This window comes from Nicotiana sylvestris, chromosome 8, assembly GCF_000393655.2.
Source record: "Nicotiana sylvestris chromosome 8, ASM39365v2, whole genome shotgun sequence".
In the NCBI taxonomy this organism is placed as follows: Eukaryota; Viridiplantae; Streptophyta; class Magnoliopsida; order Solanales; family Solanaceae; genus Nicotiana; species Nicotiana sylvestris.
In genome coordinates, this window is record NC_091064.1 from 34,490,985 (window position 1) to 34,507,549 (window position 16,565).

The window sequence follows — 16,565 nt, forward strand, 5'->3', positions numbered from 1 at the left end:
AACAAAAATAAAATAATTGATAAAGATGTTCAAGATCAAATCAATAGAGATGGAGAGTGTTGAAAATATGTATTGTCAAGAATTATTATCGTGATAAGAATTATTGAAAAAGTAGTTTGGCAAGGAAACAATAAACGAATCTATCAAGAAAGCAATATAATTTTTTTCAAATCTATTTCAAATGATTGCAGAAATTGATCTAATCATACAAGAGCATATTCAATGAATTAAACATGATGATATTCATAATCATTACCTTGGACATAATATACAAAACGGATTGTTGAATTCTTTGGCAAGTGAAATTAGAATAAATTATCACAAAAATTACAGAAACAAAGTTTTCAGCAATCATACTTAATTTCACTCCAAATACTAGTAACTAAGAATGTATTTCTTTTCTACTACAGAGGGTAAATATTCAACAAATCCAATAAATATTGCTAAGTATTTTTTAAATTTTTTAAAAGTTGGTGATACAAGTAAAAAGAGTCTTTTTAAAGTTGTTGTAGATGAGATAAAAAAATATTGGACTTGATAATGATAATTTTAGAGGACAAGGATATCGTAATGAATCTAATATGAAGGAAAAAAAATACTATGGAGTGCAAAAAAGAAACTTCTCTATATAAATCTTATGTCATTTTATAAATCATATGGTTGCCATAATTTTAATTTAGCACTGTGCTTGTGATATGAGTTCTTGCACAAAAGCTATTATTTTTGGAGTGGTACAACATATAAGTTAACTATTTTTTTCTTTCACTAGACGATGAAAAGTTTTAAAAGATAGTGTACCCAGCCTAAATCTTAAATTATTGGGACAAGCATAATGAGTAAGTCGTATTGAAAGAATTAAAATAATAAAATTTCAAGCTCCACAAATAGGAGGTGCTTTATTGAAATTAACAGAATTTAATACGGATCCAAAAATTAAAAGTGAAGCTAATTGTTTAGCAACATGTGAGCTTAAAAACTTTGAGTTCTTATTAGGTGTGACTATATTTGACATGATATATTGTTTGTAGTTATGTGATGACTCGGTGGATGTTTTGTGTATTTGAGCCCCATTTCTCTATTTAATATTTTTCGTATTTATATATTATTTTGTAACTTGCGAGGATGGCTGATTTAGTTTCGGGAAGGTTGTGGAATAAATTGGAACACTTAGTTCTATGATTGATAGCTTAAGTTATAAGAGTTGACTGAGGGTTGACTTTTGTATAAAGGACCTCAAAATGGTATTTTAATGGTTTCAATAGGTTCATATGGTGATTTTGGACTCAGGCATGTGTCCGGAATTAGATTTGGATGTTCCCAGGTTGATTTGACTCTAATTGGTGAAAGTTGAAAATTTGAAGGTCTGGAAAGTTAATAGGTTTGACCGCGAGTTGACTCTAAGGTTATTAGGGTCAGATTTTATTTTGGAAGTTAAAATAGGTTCATTATGTCATTTAAAATATGTGTGCAAAATTTGGAGTAATTCCAAGTTGGTTAGACGCGGTTCAACATGAGTTTTGAAAGTTGGAAGTTAATTAGTTCATTATGCTTGAATTGAGGTGCGATTTTTAGTTTCAATGATATTTTGTATACTTTGAGATCTCGAACAGGTCCATATTATATTGTGGGTCTAGTTGGTGTGATTGGACGCGGTCCCGAAGGACTAGGGTGTGTTTTGAATAGATTTCGGATCATTTTGGAGCTAGTTGGCTAATCAGGACTGGTGTTTTTACACCTGCAAGATTTGGTCCTCAGGCACGAGTCCGCAGAAGCAAATCTGGGGTCGCAAATGCGAGTTTGGATGGGATCAAGTTTGTCTGCAAAAGCAGCAGTCCTTGCTCAGGTGCGCTACATGTAGCGCAGAAACGACTCCGCAGAAGCGAAATGGCGAAGGCATAAGTGGATTCCGCATATGCGAGGCTTTTTTCCGCAGATGTAGTGTCATAAAAGCGACATTTAGATCGCAAAAGTGATAATCGCTGGGTAGAACTGTCACGAACTTAAATTCGGACCAAGTCATGATGGCGTCTCCCGTGAAGACAAGGCCAACCGACACTTCCCACTTCGGTATTTAACAGTTAAACAGTAAGAAACAGTCTAAGCATGATAAAATAATCCAAAGTTTAAGCAGATAATAGCATAAGTTGCGGAATACAACCCAACACAGCCCGATACCGGGGTATCACTAGTCATAAGCATCTAAATAATCCGGAATACTCAGAGAAATCTACAGAGTTTAATACAATAACTAAGAACATGGAGAATAAGATAGGGAAGAAGTTCCGGGCTACGAATGCCAACAGCTACCTAGAGACTCCTCGGATCCGCCTGAGATGGAAAGATCAGCACTCGGGAGTGGGACCAGATGCGCCTGAATCTGCACACGGGGTGCAAGGAGTAAAGTGAGTAATCCAACTCAGTGAGTAATAATCATAAATAAGGACTAAAAGCAGGAAATTACGTAAAGCACATTTGTAGACAATAATGAAGCAGTAAAACCAGTGAAAGATATGTGAAAGTCATTTAACTCGAATTAAACTTCATGAAAACCTTTTTCAATAATTTAAGCAGGTAAATGACAAGCAATTAAGAAAAATAAACACATAAAGGTTCGCCCCTCGAGCACAGTATCAACAAATCCGCCCCTCGGGAAATATATCAGAACAATACCAGCCCCTCGGGCAATATTTTACATCACAATGGGTACCCGCACTCACTGGGGCCCAAGCGCAATATCAAGCCATCTCGTGGCATCATCACTAGGCTCTCAACCTCATATCAACAAGCCACCTCGTGGCGTACATATCTTAGGCCCTCGGCCTCATAATCAATATCAAATGTTTCCTCACAATATAGGCCCTCGGCCTTATTCAGTCAAAATCCTTACAAGCCACTCGGGCAATAGTAAAACACGATTCTCAGCCCAAAATCATTTAAAAGATTATATAAGTGTTAAAACAAAGTAAACATGGCTGAGTACAAAAACAATGAAATATAACATGACTGAGTTCAAGTATATAGTCAAAACAGTAAGGAAATATCAATAAAAGTCCCCGAAAGGTTTAAATAGTTGTCACGAAGCCCAAATATGGCATTCAGCCCAAATAATGATGATAGCAAATAGATTTCAGTCAAACACGCGGTAAGATAGTCATTCGGGACGGACTAAGTCACAAAACCCAACAGTGCACGACCCCACGCTCGTCATCAAGCGTGTGCGTTACCTCAATATAGCACAACGATGTGCAATCCGGTGTTTCATACCCTCAGAACATCATTTACAATCATTACTCTCCTCAATCCGGTCAAATCTCTAGCCTGCGATGCCTTTGCCACTCGAATCGGCCTCCACTTGCGTCGAATCTATCCAAAATCAGAATCACGACGTCAAATATGCTAAGGGAACGAAGCCCAAGCGAAAATAATCAATTTACAACATAAATCACGAAATTACCAAAACCCGACCCCCGGGACCACGTCTCGGAATTTGATAATTTTTACATCAATAGATTCCTTATCTCCCCACGGGTTCATACATATCTTAAGTTCTGAAATCCGACCTCAAATGGTCCTTCAAATCCTCAATCAAAGATCTAAGTTTCTAAGCCCTTGTTTCCCCAAACTTTGATCCTTAAATTCCATAAATTACAAGCCTAATCCATGAAATAATACCACAGAAACGAGTTTTAGGTCCAAAATCCTTATCTCAATGAAGTTCCCTTGAAATCCCTCTTCAAAATCGTCCAAAAAGCTCCAAAGCCGACTCAAAATGGTGAAATAGCTCAAAAATCGCGAAGGACACAATTTATACCTTCTGGCCCAGGCATTTTCGCATCTGCGGCCAATTTACCGCTTCTGCGGTACCGCATTTGCGGTCAACCAACTACTTCTGTGGTTTTGACTTATGTTCCTCTATTCTGCATCTGCGATCCCATATCCGCATCTATGCCATTGTAGGTGCGGTCCTCCTAACCGCTTTTGCGGTTTCCTGCCTACTTCCCAGCTTCTGCTTCTGCGATCATTTTCCTGCATATGCGGTGTTGCACCTACGGTCCCCAATCCGCAGGTGCGGAAATACCATAAGCAGAAAAATCTGCAACCTCACAAGATCTCAAACTCCTCCGTCAAACATCCGAAATCACTCTGAGGCCCCCGGGACCTCAACCAAAAGCACAAACATATCCCATAACCTTATTCAAACTTGTACCAATCTTCAAAACACCTCAAACAACATCAAATCAACCGAAACACATCGGATTCAAGCCTAAGTTTCAAAAAATCTTCCGAATTCCGCTTTTGATCAAAAACCCAACCAAACCACGTCCGAATGACCTGAAATTTTGCGCACACATCCCAAATGACACAACGGAACTACTGTAACTCTCGGAATTCCATTACGACCCCTATATCAAAATCTCGCCTACCAACAGGAAATCACCAAAATATCAACTTCGCCAATTCAATCCTAAATCTACTTCGAACCTCTAAAATTCATTCCGATCACGTTCCTAAGTCCCAAACCACCTCCCAAAGCTAACTGAACCATCAGAACTCGCATTTGAGCCCTCTAGCACATAAGCCAACATCCGGTTAACTTTTTCAACTACGCTTCCTCAAAAGAGAAAAGGTGTCTCAACCCTTCCAAATCCTTTCCGAACCTGAGCCGACCAACTCGATCACATATAGAACTGATAAACAAAGAAATAAGAAACAGAAATGGGGGAAACAAAGCGGTAACTCATGAGACGACTGTCCGGGTCGTCACATTCTCCCCAACTTAAACAAACATTCGTCCTCGAACGAGTCAAGAAACATACATAAAGCCTCAAATAGGTAAGGATATCTGCTACGCATCTCCCGCTCGGTCTCCCATGTAGCTTCCTCCACAGGCCGACTTCGTCACTGCACTTTCACTGAAGCTAATCTTTTGACCTCAACTTTCGAACCTGGCGACCCAAAATAGCTACTGGCTCCACATCATAAGTCAAATCATCATCCAACTAAACTGTGCTGAAATCCAAAACATGAGACGGATCCCCAATATACTTCCAGAGCATAGAAATATAAAATACCGTATGTACACTCGACAAGCTGGGTGGCAAAGCAAGCTCATAGGCCATCTCCCCAATCCTCCGAAGCACCTCAAAAGGCATAATGAACCGAGGACTCAATTTCCCTTTCTTCCCAAATCTCATAACACCCTTCATGGGTGAAACCTTCAACAGAACCTTCTCACCAACCATGTAGGACACATCCCGAACCTTCCTATCAGCATAGCTCTTCTGTCTTGACTGCGCTGTACGAAGCCTCTCCTAAATCACCTTCACCTTTTCTAAAGCATCCTGCACCAGGTCTGTCCCCAATAGCCTAGCATCACCGGGCTCGAACCAACCGACTGGAGATCTATACCGCCTCCTATGCAAAGCCTCATACGGAGCCATCTGAATACTCGACTGGTAGCTGTTGTTATAAGCAAACTCTGCAAATGGTAGAAACTGATCCCATGAACCTCCGAAATCAATGGCACAAGCACGCAACATGTCCTCTAATATTTGAATAGTGCGCTCAGACTGCCCGTTTGTTTGAGGGTGAAAAGTTGTGCTCAACTCAACCTGAGTGGCCAACTCTCGCTGTACAGACCTCTAATACTACGGAATAAACTAAGTGCCCCTTATCTGAAATGGTGGAAATTGGGACACCATGCAAATGAACAATCTCCCAAATATAGATCTCTGCCAACCGCTCTGAAGAATAGGTAGTACACACAGGAATGAAGTGCGCGGACTTAGTCAGCCGATCCACGATCACCCAAATAGCATTGAACTTCTTCAAAGTCCGTGGAAGTCCAACTACAAAGTCCATAGTGATCCTCTCCCACTTCCACTCTGGAATATCCATCCGCTGAAGCAAGTCACCCGGTCTCTAATGCTCATATTTCACCTGCTGACAATTAAGACATCGAGCTACAAATCCCACAATGTCTTTCTTCATTCTCCTCCACCAATAGTGCTGCCTCAAATCCTGATACATCTTTGCAGCACCCGGATGAATGGAATAGCGCAAACTATGGGCCTCCTCCAAAATCAACTCCTGAAGCCCATCCACATTGGGCACACAAATCCGGACCTGCATCCTCAACACCCCATCATCACCAATGGTCAAATCTCTGGCATCATCGTGCTGAACTCTGTCGTTGAGGACAAGCAAATGCAGATCATCATACTGGCGCTCTCTGATGCGATCATATAAGGAAGATCGAGAAACCACACAATACCCGACTGGGCTCCGAAATATCTAACCTCATGAACCAATTGGCCAATGCCTAAACATCAACTGCAAGAGGTCTCTCCCCAACTAGAATATATGCCAAATTTCCCATACTCACTGCCTTTCGGCTCAAAGCATCGGCCACCACATTGGCCTTCCCGGATGGTACAATATAGTGATAACATAATCCTTAAGCAACTCCAACCACCTCTGTTGCCTCAAATTAAGATCCTTCTGCTTGAACAAGTGCTGGAGGCTATGATGATCAGTAAACACCTCACAAGACACACCATACAAGTCCTCCAAATCTTCAATGCATGAACTATGGCAGCCAACTCCAAATCATGAACGGGGTAGTTCTTCTCATGGGGCTTCAACTGACGAGAAGCATAAGCAATAACTCTACCCTCCTGCATCAACACACAACCAATCCCAACTTTCGAAGCATCATAATACACGGTATATGAACTTGAAGCTAATGGCAAAACTAACACTGGAGCTGTGCTCAAGGCTGTCTTGAGCTTCTGAAAGCTCTCCTCACACTCGTCCGACCATACAAATGAAGTACCCTTCTGAGTCAAATTGGTCAAGGGCGATGCGATAGACGAGAATCCCTAAACAAACCGGTGATAATAGCCTGCCAAACCAAGAAAGCTATGAATGTCTATGGATGAGGACGGTCTGGGCCAACTCTGGACTGCCTCTATCTTCTTCGGATCAACCTGAATACCCTCACTAGACACCACATGCCCCAAGAAAGCCACTGAACTGAGCCAAAACTCACACTTGGAGAATTTTGTATAAAGTTTCTCCTCCATCAATCTCTGCAACACAACTCTCAAATGCTCTGCGTGCTCCTCCTGACTACGTGAATACAACAGAATATCATCAATGAAGACTATGACAAACGAGTCGAGATAAGACCGAAACACATTGTTCATCAAATGCATGAACATTGCTGGGGCATTGGTCAGCCCAAAAGACATCACTAAGAACTCATAATGACCATATCGGGTCCTGAAAGCCTTCTTAAGAATATCTGAGTCCCTGATCTTCAACTGGTGATAACCTGAACGGAGATCAATCTTGGAGAACACTCTCGCTCCCTGAAGATGGTCGAATAAATCATTAATGAGAGGTAAAGAATACGTGTTCTTAACTGTTACTTTGTTCAGTTGCCTATAATCAATGCACATCCTCATAGTTCCATCCTTTTTCTTCACAAATAGAACCAGCACACCCCAAGGTAACACACTAGGCCGAATGAACCCCTTACCAAGGAGTTCCTGAAGTTGCTCCTTTAACTCTTTCAACTCCGCTAGTGCCATACAATATGACGGAATAGAAATGGGATGAGTGCCCGGCACCAGGTCAATACCAAAATCAATATCCATGTCCAGTGGCATGCCCGACAGGTCTGTAGGAAACATATCGGGAAAATCCCTCACAACCAGAATAGAATCAATACTTAGAGTCTCTACACCGACATCCCTCACAAAGGCTAGATATGAGTGCTACTTTTGAGGAGGTTATGGATATTGCCCGTGAGATTGAGTCTGTTCATTGCCAGGAGCGAGAGGAGAGGGAGGCCAAGAGGCCTCGAGGATCTGGTAGCTATAATGGTGCTCCTTCGAGAGGTCAATTTCAGCACGGCAGAGGCCGTCCATTCAGGCATGCTTAGCCAGCTCGCGCAGGTTATCATGGGGTGTCACCGGGTCATGGTTCTCACAGTTCTCATCAGGGCTAGTCATCAATTAGTGCCCTTCCAGCTTAGAGTTCGTCCCGTGCTCCATCAGTTCAGGGCTCTTCTATGCCAGGTGCATCGGCTAGTCACTCCGGTGCGAGGGGTTCCCTTCAGTCCCCTTCTCCAGCACCTAGGAGTTGTTATGAGTATGGTGATATGGGTCATATGTGGAGGTAGTTCCTTTGTCGTCTTGCGAGTTCATCTCAACAAAGGGGTCAGTCATCGGCTTCAACGCCAATTGCTTCATCACCACCTGCTCAGCCAGCTAGGGGTGGAGTTCAGTTAGCTAGGGGTCGCCCCAGAGGGGGAGGTCGATCAGGTGGTGGTTAGGCCTGTTTCTATGCACTTCCAGCTAGACCTGATGTTATTGCTTCCGATGTTGTCATTACAGGTATTATTTCAGTCTGCCACAGAGATGTCTCTGTATTATTTGTTCTCAGTTCCACCTTTTCTTATGTGTCATAATACTTTGCTCGTTATTTGGGTACGCCCCATGAGTCTCGTGTTTCACCTGTTCATGTATCTACCCCAGTGGGCGATATTGTTATTGTAGACCGTGTGTACCGATCGTGTGTTGTGACTATTGGGGGTCTGGATACCCGAGTGGATCTTTTATTATTGTGAATGGTGGATTTTTATGTCATTTTGTGCATGGATTTGTTATCTCTGTGTCGTTCTATTCTGGACTGTCCTGCTAAGACAATGACCTTGGCTATACCGTGTGTGCCCTGGATCGAGTGGCGAGGTTTGACTGATTATGTTCCCAGTAGGAGCCATCAACAAACCTCTTAATCCTCTCACTATTTGTCGGAACCAACCAAATAGCATGACGAGCTAACTCGGAGAACCTCATCTCATACTGTGTCGCAGTCATCTCTCCCTGATGCAACCACTCAAACTCCCTATGCAGCTCCTCTCTGCGAGACTGCGACACATACTTCTCTAGAAAGAGAATGGAGAACTGCTGCCAGGTAAGGGGTGCTGCACCAAAAGGCCTATGCCTCTCAAAAGCCTCCTACCAAGTGAAGGCAACTCCAGAAAACTGATAAGTAGTGAAAGCGACCCCGCTGGTCTCCAGAATACCCGCTGTACGAAGCATACTCTAACACTTATCCAAGAAGCACTAGGCATCCACTCCCTCTGTACCACTAAAGGATGGAGGCTGAAGCCTACAAATCCTCTCCAATCTACACTGCTCATCCTCTCGCATGGCAGGAACTACATAGTTCTGAGCAGCTGCAACCAGCTGGTTTGGATGTGCCCCCGTCGTCTGAAGTCCCTACACGACCTGCTTAGGTGTGCGAGCGGCAGGAGTCTCGATTGACTCCCCCGGCCTGAGAAATAACTGCGGTTGTAGTGTTGAGACCGCCTAAGTTAGGCTAGTACAAACTGATAGAATCTGAGCCAAGGCCTCTTGAAGACCCGGAATCACAATGGGCACAGTTGGTGTTGCTGGAGTGTCCATAACTGGGACCCGATCCTAAACTGGGGCGGCTGGTGGATTTGCAGGTGCTGCCCTAACTATTGTGCGGGCCACACCCTTGCCCCTACCGCGACTACGACCGCATCCTCAGCCTCTAGTGGCCACAACTGGTGGTGCTGGTGGTCATCCATCCTGACCGGTAGCGTGTGTCCTCACCATCTGTGAGAGAATAGAATAACAGAAGTTTAGTACTCGGACTAACAAATTCGCACGACATGAATTTCAAGAATATGAAGTTTTTCCTAAAGGTTCTACAGCCTCTCGAGGATAAATAGAGACGTCTCCGTACCTATCCGAAAGACTCTACTAAACGTGCTCATGACTCGTGAGACCTATGTAACCTAGGCTCTGATACCAACTTGTTACGACCCTAAACCCAGACCCGGTCGTGATGGCGCCTCTCGTGAAGACAAGGCCATCCGACACTTCTCACTTTGGTATTTAACATTTAAACAGTAAGAAACAATCTAAGCATAATAAAATAATTCAAAGTTTAAACATATAATAGCATATTTTGCGGAATACAACCCAACACAGCCCGATACCGGGGTGTCACTAGTCATGTGCATCTAAACAATCTGGAATACTCAGAGAAATCTACAGAGTTTAATACAGTAACTAAGAATATGGAGAGTAAGATAGGGAAAAAGCTTCGGGCTGCGAACGCCGACAGTTACCTAGAGACTTCTCGGATCCGCCTGAGCTGGAAAGATCAGCACTCGGGAGCGATACCAGATGTGCCCGAATCTGTACACATGGTGCAGGGAGTAAAGTGAGTACTCCAACTTAGTGAGTAATAATCATAAATAAGGACTGAAAGCAAGAAATCACGTAAAGCACATTTGTAGACTATAATGAATCAGTAAAACCAGTGAAAGTCATTTAACTCGAATTAAACTTCACGAAAACCTTTTTCAACAATTTAACCAGGTAAATGACAGGCAATTAATGAAAATAAACACATAGAGGTTCGCCCCTCGAGCACATTATCAACAAATTCGCCCCTCGGGCAATATCTCAGAACAATACCAGCCCCTCGGGCTATATCTCACATTACAATGGGTACCCACGCTCACTGGGGGTGTGCATACTCCTGGAGGGCCCCCTTACGGCCCAAGCGCAATATCAATCCATCTTGTAGCATCATCACTAGGCTCTCGACCTCATATCAACAAGCTACCTCGTGGCATACATATCTCAGGCCCTCGACCTCATAATCAATATCAAATGTTTCCTCACAACATAGGCCTTCGGCCTTACTCAGTCAAAATCCTCACAAGCCACTCAGGCAATAGTAAAATACGATTCTCAACCCAAAATCATTTAAAAGATCATTTAAGTGTTAAAACAGAGTAAACATGGCTGAGTACGAAAACAGTGAAATATAACATGACTGAGTTCAGGTATATAGTCAAAACAGTAAGGAAATATCAATAAAAGTCCCTGAAGGATTCAAATAGTTGGCACGAAGCCAAATATGGCATTCAGCCCAAATAATGATGATAGCAAATAGATTTCAGTAAAACACGCGGTAAGATAGTCATTCGGGATGGACTAAGTCACAATCCCCAACAGTGCACGACCCCACGCTCGTCATCAAGCGTGTACGCCACCTCAATATAGCACAATGATATGCAACCCGGGGTTTCATACCTTTAGAACACCATTTCCAATCATTACTCTCCTCAATCCGGTCAAATCTCTAGCCCGTGACGCCTTTGCCCCTCGAATCAGCCTCCACTCGCGTCGAATCTATCCAAAATAAGAATCTCGGCGTCAAAATATGCTAAGGGAACGAAGCCCAAGCGAAAATAATCAATTTACAACATAAATCCCGAATTTACCAAAACCCGACCTCTGGGCCCACGTCTTGGAATTCGATAATTTTTACATCAATAGATTCCTTATCTCCCTACGAGTTCATACATATCTAAAGTTCTGAAATCCGACCTCAAATGGTCGTTCAAATCCTCAATCAAAGGTTTAAGTTTCCAAGCCATAGTTTCCCCAAACTTTGATCCTTTCTATAAATTACAAGCCTAATCCGTGAAATAATACCATAGAAACGAGTTTTAGGTCCAAAATCCTTACCTCAATGAAGTTCCCTTGAAATCCCTCTCCAAAATCGTCCAAAAAGCTCCAAAGCCGACTCAAAAATGATGAAATAGCTAAAAAATCACGAAGGACACAATTTATACCTTCTGGCCTAGGTATTTTCGCATCTACGGCCAATTTACCGCTTCTGCGGTACCGCATTTGCGGTCAATCAACCGTTCTGCGGTTTTGACTTATTTTCCTCTATTCCGCATCTGCGATCCCATATCCGCATCTGCGACATCGCAGGTGCGGTCCTCCTAACCGCTTCTGCTGTTTCCTGCCTACTTCCCAGCTTCTGCTTTTGCGATCATTTTCCCGCATATGCGGCGTCCCCAATCCGCAGGTACGGAAATACTAGAAGCAGAAAAATTTGCAACCTCACAAAATCTCAAACTCCTCCGTCAACCATCCGAAATCACTCCGAGGCCTCCGGGACCTCAACCAAAAGCATAAACATATCCCATAACCTTATTCAGACTTGTACCAATCTTCAAAATACCTCAAACAATATCAAATCAACCGAAACACATCGGATTCAAGCCTAAGTTTTCAAAAATCTTCCAAATTCCACTTTTGATCATAAACCCAACCAAACCACGTCCGAATGACCTGAAATTTTGCACACACATCCCAAATGATATAACGGAACTACTGCAACTCTCGGAATTCTATTCCGACCCCTATATCAAAATCTCGCCTACCAACCGGAAATCGCCAAAATATCAACTTCGCCAATTCAAGCTTAAATCTACTCCGAACCTCCAAAACTTATTCCGATCACGCTCCTAAGTCCCAAATCACCTCCCGAAGCTAACCGAATCATCAGAACTCACATCCGAGCCCTATATCACATAAGTTAACATCCGATTGACTTTTCCAACTTACGCTTCCTCAAAAGAAACTAAGTGTCTCAAACCCTTCCAAATCCTTTCCGAATCCGAGCCGACCAACTCGATCACATATAGAACCGATAAACAAAGTAATAAGAAGCAGAAATGGGGAAAACAAAGTGGTAACTTATGAGACGACTGGTTTGGTCGTTACAAGAACTAATGTAATCGAGGGTTTGACTTATTTATCAACATTTGAGATTGGGAGCTCGGATTGAGGCAATATTTTAGGCGGTTTCACTCACTTGGATTGGGTAAGTGTTCTTGACTCGGATTTGATGATTATTCATGATTCTATCTTTGATTTTCGCATTTGATTGGTGAATCTAAGGGTGAAAAATTGAAAAGTTTTGGCAAAACATTTCTAAAGTAAAAAATGGAGATTTGAACCTCGATTTGAAGTCAGATTTGGATGAAACTTGTATATTTGGACTCATATTCGAATGGGTGATCGGGATTTGAGGTTTTTTAGGTTCCACCGGTTAACTTTTTGGTTGACTTTTTGCAATTTGATAAAGATTGGAATTTTATTACTTGAAAAGTATTAACGGAAATAGTACAAGTATATGATAATACTTTAATCAATAAAGTCAATCAAATAAAAAAGTATGATTCTTTTTCAAATACCTATGTTGCTTATAGAATAATGTTAACAGTTCCTACAGTCGTTGCCTCAGCAAAAAAAAAATTAAAATTAAAATTGGTAAAATCTTACTTAAGATAAACAATTTCTCAAGAGAGATTGAATGAATTAGCTATATTATCAATTAAAAAAGAATTGTTAAAAGAAATCAATTATAAAATAATTATTCATAACTTTGCTTCTTTAAAATATAGAAATAAATATTTCAAAGAAAAAATATACATAATTTTTTTTTTTGGCTTAGCCTCAATACTATTGAGCCACCCCTCGGTACAACAAGGCAGAACCATCCCAATCATCTGTGTTGTGAAAAAGATACTGAGCACTCTTAATTTTACCCTTTGCATTTAGGATCAGAAAAGATGCTGAATTTTGCTTTTACTTCGGGACAAATCTAGTCTGTTCCTTGTGGTTTAAGGACAAACATTTCGATGGAATCAAACCCTCTAAAGAACAAAGTATCACATTTTAGGGGCTGAAATGAAAAGATAGAAAGAAATGAAATATATGCCTTCTTGTACATTTAAACAAATAAACAAAAGAAATGACAAGAATATATTGTTTTTGACAAAGAAAAGAGTCAAAGTAGAATCAAACTATTGTTTTCTTGCACTAATTTTGCAGATTTTCAGAAGTAATTATCAACTGAAAGGAGGCAAACATATGGAAATTTTAACCTCATCTGGTTTCTTCTTTGTTCTTTTCATATTTTTTTCTTCCAATACATCCAAAAAGAGGCATGTATATACTACATTCACTGCTAAAATTACAGGAATTCTTGACAAACAAATTCTGTAGCTAAATAAAAAAATCCGTTACTAATCCTATTTAGTAACAGATTAGCGACAAATTATCAAGAAATTCTATTAGTTACAAGCGATTTAGCGATATATTAGTGACGGAGTTCGTAACTAATTCTAGTTTTTGGTTTGTAGTGATTTTTCTTAACTTCAATCCAATCACGTCTAAAATAATAGGCAAACGTAAGATTTTAACCCAAAAATAAAAAGGAAGAACGAGAATAAAAAAAAAATTACAAGTTAAAGGAAAGATGCAACACCAATATATGGAATTATCTTATTAAGTACCAATAAGACATGAATGAATTGGTTAAAACATCCAAATGAAGGGTGAACACAAAGCCTGTTTAAACTGTCTAATTTCCTCTCACATTACAAACTAAAAGATTAACAAAAAAGAAAGAAACTTAGACCTAATTCTATATAATATTCTGAGAGGAATTTAGAAGAAGGTGTAGGCAGAAGCATCCATAGGGTGGATAAGATAGGTCAGAACTAAAGCCACCAGCATCAGCACATATGCAATCCCTTGATCAACTGCTGTTCCTGCAAATTGCATTTACAATCTTTATAGGTGAAACAATTACTATATAGTATTTTGATTAGAAGAAAGATTTACAGAGTAATTGACATGTTAATTAAGAGTATTATAGTTTACAATGCATGTCCTCCCACTAGGGGTGTTCAAACCGAACCGGAAAACCGTACCAAACCGAAAAATCAAACCAAACCGATTAAAAAACCCGACTAGGTTTGGTATTGAGTAAAAAAATCTGAACCAAACCGACATATAAATATATAAATTTTATTCATATTTTTAAGACTTTATAGTGATTTTTCTTTAGAAAATGTAGAAATATTTGGGATCCTCTCATGTATTAACCTTGAAAGCGTGAATTAACGAAAAATTATTGTTAGACGACTAAGAAAATAACTATCATGTGTTACTAAAAAAATTCACTCATTAGAATATCTTAGTAGATCATATGTTTGTCAATGTTTTCCATATTTACTAAACATATATTCACTTATCAAAACTTTATCTATAAATTTAACAAAGTAAGATTGAAATAATATTCATGTAACAAAAAAACCCGAAAATCTGAAAGCCCGACAAAACCGAACCAATCCAAACCGATATAATTGGTTTGGTTTGATTTTGATAAAAACCGAACCAATCCGGTCCATGTACACCCCTACCTCCCACTATTGTTCTATATACTAACTCTTTAAACATCAGATTTTTACAGGGAAAACAATTACTTCAAATTTTATTTGGAAAAATTGATCAAAGTGAGTTATCAAAACAAGTATATGTTAGAAGAAGCTGGGATAGGAAAAAAACAAAGAATTTTCATGGTTCAACAACCTAATTAGAACCGAGAAAACGCAAATTTGACCTCTCAAGCACTACTAGGAAATACTTTTTTAATACGTACTATATATACAATAATATCACACTCATTCTTAATCAACTGATTCTAATACCATCAAAAATTATGATGGGATGAATAGAATCCATCCACCATTAACTAGAGCTTTCGGTTCTACCCTCTCGTATAAAAAAATTTTGATAGGGAGAGAATTCCCCTTTAATGTTCCTTACGGGTTGCAAATTTTGACTAGTCGGGGTCCCAATACGGACACCAAATACCAGTGGAAAATCCAAAAAAAAACAGATTCTAAATACTAAAGTGTAGCACAAAGATGTGCAAGGAGGATTAGTATTAGTATGAAGATTCTTTATAATAATTAAAAAAAAAAAAAAAGAGTATTTGTATTAAGAATGAAGAAAGGGGAAAATGGAATACCATCACTGGCAGGTGCAGGAGCAGGTGCAAATTCCTGAGATTGTGCAAAGGGGATGACAGTGGCCAATGCCACAACAAAGATGGCCAACACAGCGACTCTAGACATTTCCATTCTCACAAATCTCAATACTCAAAGTCAAGATTGACCTTTTGAAGTATCTTGGCACCTAATAAATTTAAAAGAGATGAAAAAGATTGAGTCTGATATTGCAGAGGCTTTGAAGTTAGAAACACTTGGGAAATTTCGAAGAGGTTTATATACATGTACATAAGTGATGTACTCCCACGAACTCGGTGTTATAATTTGCTTTTTAGTTTGTCCAGAAAAAATGTTATATTTTTTTATTTAAGAATAATTTAATTTTAAATTTCTTATTTATGTATTAATGAGATAATTTATAATTAAATAAATATTTATGGTTATCTTAGACCAAATTTTAGAAAAATTATTTTATTTCTTAAATTTCATGTCTAGTCAAATACCGCCACATAAATTGTGACCGAAGAAATATATTGTATAAGTATATTAGTACTATATAATTACTATGTGGTACCGGCGGTCCATTCTTGAATTATGGGTCCATCATATTACTATGATGCTTTGTAAGCCATGTGCCGCCTCCTCCTCTCCACTCTGTCAAGCTTTGTCGTTTTGACACCTTTTACATAAAAATGTCCCTTTTACTATTTATTCAGCATTCCATTTTATATGGTGATATGTTTTTGTTTATTTTATGTGAATATATTTGATTGAATATAATTTTTTTGAATTTATTTTTGATGCATAAGTGAAATTTATACAATATACCGAAATTATCCTTGCTTGAAAT

General features: G+C 39.8%; 1 long non-coding RNA gene across 1 annotated transcript; it reads right to left on the bottom strand.

The window, feature by feature from the left end:
* Positions 1 to 14,170: 14,170 nt before the first annotated feature.
* Positions 14,171 to 16,009, bottom strand: LOC104222121 (uncharacterized). The gene is made up of 2 exons (XR_011401490.1): positions 15,736 to 16,009; positions 14,171 to 14,470 (listed from the first exon to the last, which is right to left on the bottom strand). It is a non-coding gene; the product is annotated as an uncharacterized lncRNA (long non-coding RNA).
* Positions 16,010 to 16,565: the final 556 nt, after the last annotated feature.